General features: G+C 37.1%; 1 pseudogene; it reads right to left on the bottom strand.

Moving 5' to 3' along the window:
• Positions 1-16: 16 nt before the first annotated feature.
• The window catches only part of LOC113090342 (kinesin-like protein KIF13B), a 31,505-nt pseudogene continuing 24,135 nt past the window's right edge, over positions 17-7,386 (bottom strand).

Raw genomic sequence — 7,386 nt, 5'->3', positions numbered from 1 at the left:
GCCTCTGAGAGAGTCACTATGGAGAGACTTGTGGAGAATGTATCCACTTGAGAGACATCGCTGAGCTGGAGCTGTTTGTTGAATCACCAACTGGACTTTGCTTGGGGTCTTCAACCTCTACAGGAGCAGGAGGTGAAATCTCCTGAATCTCCAATGGAGGAATAGGAGATGAGACTCTTTGAGTCCTGGAGAAACAGAAAGAGGTGGAGCCTCTCTGACCTCTGTAGAAACAGGTGGGAGATAGAACTTCCTCATCATCTGGACAAACAGATAAGGTAGAACCTCCTCAGCCTCTAAAGGAGGATTAGGAGCTGGAAACTTCCTCATATACTGGAGGAACAAATGCAGGTAGAACCTCCTCAACATCTGTGGTTTAGAATTAGGGGGGAACCTCAAACTCTGGAGGAACAGATGCAAGTAGAAACTCAACCTCATCTACTGGAGGAACAGATCGAGTAAGATAACCTCCTCAGCATCCGAGGTAGAATTAGGAGGTGGAAACCTCAACCTCATCTACTGGAGGAACAGATCGAGGTAGAACCTCCCTCAGCATCTGAAGGAGAATTAAGAGGGGGAACCTCAACCTCTGGAGAAAGATTAAGAAGATAGAACCTCCTCAACCACTGGAGGAACAGAAAGAGGTGTAACTTCAACTTCTTTAGGAAGTAGAATCTCCTCCTCATTTTCTGAATTTGGAGTTTCCATAGATTGCTCTGAGGAATCATACAGATCAAGCTAATTAATAATATACACAGTAATAAAAGCAACTTTTAGGTTTCCCACAATACCACATCACCAGATATTCACCATACTAATAAGCAGCTGCATGGAATACATGTAGACTTACTATCTGGATGTCAGACGTGGTTTCTGAGGATATGGTGGATGCTTTAGTGGTCTCTACTTTATCATCAGGAATAACCGGAAAAATGGGCACAAAGGAAGCAGATTCTGATTGGCTGTCTTGAGCGGTTTCTTTTGATGGACCCTGTGGAGCCTTCAAAATGAAATGGGTTCACTTATTTTACTATACATGTATTTTACAGTATCATTCTGGGCAGTATAAAATAACCACATGGGTTAAAGAAAGGTTAGGGGGAGATTAAGGGTTAGTTATTACTCAGTTATTGTAATTGCTTTAGTAAGTACATCGTACGTACACATGAAACAGGACTGTGAAAAAAAGTGCTACCATAAAATGCATCTAAACTACACAAACACACAAGTTCAGACACAAATTGTTTCATATAATACAAATATAAAATATTACTATTTTACTGTAACGGATTACAGTAACGATTATAATTTTTTGGGGTAAAGAAGTAAAGTAACGCATTAAACTAATAATTGGATACTACAACTAACTTTACTAGACTATAAGGAACGCGCTTTCCTGCGGTACACATGCCGTGTTGGCTGTTTGTAAAGTTCTGGGCCAGGTTTCCTGATAACAATTGATCTTAGTGCTTAGAGGTGCCATAGTGTACGGGATTACGTCATCGCATTTTGACAACATTGATTCGTTCCTCTGAGCCAAACAGAAATGATTGGTGACGCTAACTCCCACCCCCATGCCCAGGTTCAAACTCTCCCATATTAAACCAATAAGTAATCTTTTGAACTACTACTTAACATAGCCTACGGCTTTGGAAAATGAACGAAAACAAAGTGAAAGTAAAGTCTGTCCTGAGTGCATGAATACAAATACACAATAACACATTTGCAGAAAAACTCTCAGAAAAAGCACAAAAAACACTCAACAGAGTACTTTGACATAAAACGTGATAAATCGTTAGCCGATGTCCCGTTAAAAACGATTCTGACACAGATTACAGCCAACGGATCGATCATTTATATTATGTAAACTATGTAAATCATTATAGAATTATACAGTTCATAAAGATAGTTGCACAATTTTTTTCTGTTGCACTCTGAATATTTCTCACTCAATTTTGTATGTAGTTTTCAGAATCATTTGCAACTGTTTTTGCACTGTATTGTTGAAGACAATTTGTGCAGTTTGTTTTTACTATATTCTGCCATAGTTTGTGTTTGTTGTTCTTACTCAGATTGAAAACATTTCTCAGAAGAAGAAAAAAGAAATGCAATTTATATTTAAAAGAAAATCTTAATGAATGTTTATGCCTTCATTGATAACCAGAAAAATGTAAACAGAATTTCTGAGGGAAAACATTTTTTCATAAGGCTTTTTTAAGAAAATTAAATAAAGTTTTTTTTTTTTTTGCATTTAAATAATTACACATGCTAAAAAAATAAAACGTATGGTGAAGAAAAAATAAAAAAATTTCATAGGGCCCTAAACGTAATTTTTTGTTAAAACTTTAATAAATTGCTGTGAAAATGTATGTGTTATGAATTAAATTAATTTAGACATGCTTTTTGATGAATACAATTAAATGTAACATTCAAAAAGGAGTTGAGAAAAAAATAAATTTTTATAGGGCCCTAAAAAAAAGTAAAATAAAAAAGTAGTGAAGTTACTTTTCAAATGCAGTACACTAGTAAAGTAATCTCAGTACACATTTACAGAAGTAACTACTGGTAGTAACTAGTAACTAATTAAATTTTTTTGAGTAACTACCACCCAACACTGCACATATCATACCAAACAAATAAACATTTATTTTTCAGGTTCTAACTGAACAGACTTACCAGTTCATAGCTGTTGATGTCTTCAAGACTGGCAGACTGCACAATAATACGTGGCACATTCTAGGTGAAATTCAAGGGGGAGAATATTATCAAGTGTTTCACCAGGAATATCTGGTAAAACCAAAATAACCGCATTTTGCAATACAACGTTGATGCATGATATTTTACTGGTTTAATGGTTTTATATATTATTTTTATTATTGCTTATAAAAAGCTAAATAATTTAAATACACATGAAACATAACCCTGAACTCAAAATGTAAAAATTAACATAATTCAGGACATTGTGTGGTAATCACTGTTTCTAAATCTAGAAATGTTTCCTAAAGTACGAGCCTCAGAAGGTGTTGCTACCTGCTCACAGACACCAGGAGGCGCCGTCTCTTTCTTCTCCTCTTTTTTGGACAACACAGAGTCTTGAACATCTTGGGTACTGGAGATACTATAGCTTTCACTGGGGAGAAATAAGATGCAGCAAATCCTGAGAGACCTGCAGGAACATGGGTTTGAGGAGCAGCAGAAGAGAGAAAGATGGAAAGACAGAAGAAAAGCAGAGGAGAAATGAGCAGGGAACCCATGAGAGTAAAAAAATAGTGCAAAGCATGAAAAACAGATCAGCACCTTCAATGAAAGCACAGTGGCCAAATGAAGCGCAAACACTTTTTACCAACCCGTTTTACTCAATAGCATTTTGATGACATGCACCAAACAACTGCTGCAAACACAAACCTTTAATAAGCGCCATGCAGTGCTGGTTAATGCATAGGCCAGTGGGTCAAATACAGTAACAACTTTCAACTTCTTATCTGAAGATATCTGAAGTAAAGTGCCAGTTGCTTGCTAGGGTGATGCTAAGTTGTTCTCAGTGCTTTTAATAAGTTGCTATTGTGTTTTGTATGTTTGCTAAGGTGTTCTGTTGTTTTTTCTGGTTTGTTGCTGTTGGCGTGTAAAACTCTGGAGTAAAGTCAAACAGGTAATGCAAGCTCCGTCTCACCTGTGAAGGCAAACGTGGACAGCAGAAGAGGATGAGGACAGTTACCTGGCTCTGATTTTTGATTTTCTACTGACGCTGAGTGAGATGCACTCTTTGTGGCTGATTTTGGTGTAGAAATCTCCTGCCGACCGTCCCAGCCACTCTACAGAAAGTCAAAGCACGGACACAAACCATCAGTAAACAAGCTCAACTTCTGGATGGACAGCAAATAACTAATAAAATGAACCTGAAAATGAAACAAAGACACAAATACTATACAAATCAGAGTATCACAGTAATAAGTCACTGCTTGCTGTTCATAGTTTCCCAAAACATTGACCAGTGTTGGGGTAGTAACGGATTACAGTTACTATATAACTTTTTTGGGTAACTAAGTAATGTAACGCATTACACTAATAATATTGGTAACTACACTACTGTACTAGACTATAGGAACGCGCTTTCCTGCGGTACACATGCCGTTTTTGCCTGTGTGTAAAGTTCTGGGCGGGGTTTCCCGATAACGATTGATCTTAGCGCTTAAGAGTGATTTCTTCGAGTAATTTTACGATCGTTCGTTATTGTTTGATGTGCGTTTCCCAACATTGCACGTATAGCAATTGCACAGCTGTGCTCCAAGTGCTATGTACGTTTGTCAAGTGCTGAAATGTCATCTTATAGACAGTTTCATCGGGCGCACGCGCCTGGCCCTAAGTTAACAAAACGCAGTTAAAGTCACGGTAATGAGTAGACTGAAGTTGGGCTCAGGTGGTTGTGATGTGGGATGTGTTTCCCATACATTTAATTATTTTTGGAGACTCGCCACGATTTTAAATCCAAACGATTTTCCAAAAGGCTTTGTTGAATAAACAGGAGCACATACTGCACGTTTAATAATAATAATAATTCCTTACATTTATATGTTTAAATATCGAAATGAGACACAGGTGTTTTTATAATCACTGTATTTCTGAAGGAAGACTTGATAAAGCAGCGTTTGTGAGCTCAGTGCTGCTTTGTTTACAGCTGTTACCGGGGAAACCTCTATTTCTCGCACTTTAAAGCATCTCCTGCTTAACATTTCTTGCATGTTTTATTTTAACAGTAAATCCCCTTTGTTTACCAAAAAATAAAGTTTGCTTAATTTTCAATATTTTAAAGAAAATCTAAATGAATATTTTATGCCTTCATTTGATAAACAGAAAAATGTAAATACACAGAATTTCTGAAGGGGAAAAAAAAAAACATTTCATAAGGCTATTTTAAGAAAGTTGTTTTTATGCATTTAAATAATTACACATGCTAAAAAATCTAACATATGGTGAAGAAAAAAAAAAAAATTTAATAGGGCCCTAAACAATTTAAAAAAAAAAACTTTTAATAAATTGCTGTGAAAATGTATAAGTGTTATGATTTAAATTAATTAGACATGCTTTTTAATAAATACAATTAAATTTAACGTACAGGAGTTGAGAAAAAAATAAAACAAAAAAATGGAATCCAGAAAATTTTTAACAGAAAACGGAATTTGGAAAAAATTCAACAAAAATATTTTTTAAAAAGTAAAGTAATAAGTATTGAAGTTACTTTTCAAATGCAGTAAGTAGTAAAGGAATCTCATTACAATTTACAGAAGTAACTAGTAACTAATTAAATCTTTTGAGTAACTACCCCAACACTGACAGTGACATACACTAAGTATGTACTGAACTGTAACACAAACCAAACTATTGGAAATCTGAACTGTTATGCCACTAATTAAGGTGTTTTTTCTCTCACTTTATTGTCTTCTGAGTCTTGGCTGCTGGACAGATCTTTCCTACTGCCAGAGAGCTGAAAAATAAACAGCTTATATTTCATTTCTAGTTTAAGTTTAAGCTGATTTAGATGCTTAGAGATGTTGTTCGGGTCTTACCCGGTGGACACTGGATGAACTGAGGCAGCGTTTGGGAAGCTTTCCTTTATCTTTCAAATGCTCCCTCACCGAAACCTCCTGAATTCACAAAAGAATACAAAGATGACATGTAAGTGTATATAGCAAAAAAAACAAGCGTTTATATTCTTATTTGGCACATGTAAAGTAGATCCAACACTGCATATGTACAGGAGCTCATGAGGTATGTCAGACCTGTCTGAGACGGTCCAGCGTGAGGATGTTGTCCACCGCTAACACACTCCGCAGGTATTTCTCGATGGCGGCTTCACTCTCGGCTCCGGGGTTTTCGGTGCTGGCAGCCAGTCGAGCGAGCATCTCTCGGTCCTCAGAGCTCTGAATGTCCTGTCAACAAATGCACAAACCTGTTTCTGTTACCTGCTTCTCATAGACTCATGTACAGTGACATACAAAATCGAGGGTCTTTTCAGAAGAAGTTAGTACTTTTATTCAGCAAAGATGCATTCAATTTATCAAAAGTTAAAGATATTTGCTATTATATTTTATAATGCATTTCCATTTCAAACAAATGCTGATCTTTTGAACTTTATACTCGTTTTTAGAACGAGTGCAGAAAATCATCATATCAGAACGATTTCTGAAGATCATGTGACACTGACGACTGGAGAAATGATGCTGAAAATTCAGCTTTGCATCACAGGAATAAAATACATTTTAAGATATATTTAAATGAAAACAAATATTTTAAATTGTAATAATGTTTCACAATTTTCTCTTTTTTTTTCTAATTTTTAATCAAATAAATGCAGTCCTGGTGTGCATTAGAGACTTCTTTAAAAACACCTTGCAACTTCTGAACACTAGTGTGTTTATTATCTAACTCACATTGCGACACAAGAACCGCATGCCTAAACAAGAATAGATTGCTCTTTCACGTACCCCTGGGATATTCGAGACGATCTCAAACGTGACTCCACAGCTGTGAACAGAGCTGCGGTGAGACATTCTCCTCAGCAGACTTTGAGCAAAACCCTGCAGGAAGAGATCCGATCACTAAAAGAGCAGTCGATAAGAAACACAGAGGTATCTTCACCAGTCACACCTGTCGTCCAGTGAGGTTCACACAGATGCGCTTGCGTAGCACCAGCTGCATGTGCGCGGGATGACTGAGCTGAACGATGGCACGGACCGTGAGGTAAATCCTGTGATCCGGCCCCGTCGCTCGATTCAGCTCAGGGCTGTCGTGAACGGTGCAGTCCCATGATGCCTCTGCCTTCACCTGTGGGAAGAGAGACAACTTCATGTGACATGGAATATCCTGGTTCTTTGTTTGGTTTTTTTACCGATAGTCTCCTCACCTGATTCTCATAGTGTTTGACGATCTGTAAGTCCATGAAATCATCTTTATCTTCTCTGTCGAGCGCAGCATCCAGACCTCCAGCGAGAGGAGCGGACAGATGATCATAGAAATCATCAGCTGCAGACAGACAGAACAGAGAAATGTTGAGCAGAAATTATGCATACGACAGGGATTCCTAACCATTTTGTCAGCTGAACCCAATGTAAGATATTTATTCAAAGTCCCACTAAGATTTTAAGTTAATATTTCAATAATTTAGCAACACAAATATTTCATGCTTAAAATTTTTTTTGGATTGGTATTATTATAAGTACCGTATTTTCCGGACTATAAGTCGCACTTTTTTTCATAGTTTGGCTGATCCTGCGACTTATAGTCAGGTGTGACTTATTTATTGAAAATAATTTGATATGAACCAAGAGAAATGAACCAATAGAAAACATTACCGTCTCCAGCCTCGAGAGGGCGCTCTATGCTGCTCAGTGC

This window comes from Carassius auratus, unplaced genomic scaffold, assembly GCF_003368295.1.
Source record: "Carassius auratus strain Wakin unplaced genomic scaffold, ASM336829v1 scaf_tig00054382, whole genome shotgun sequence".
Lineage (NCBI taxonomy): Eukaryota > Metazoa > Chordata > Actinopteri > Cypriniformes > Cyprinidae > Carassius > Carassius auratus.
The sequence above is the reverse complement of the archived record's forward strand: the minus strand, read 5'-3'. Positions and strand labels throughout refer to the sequence as shown.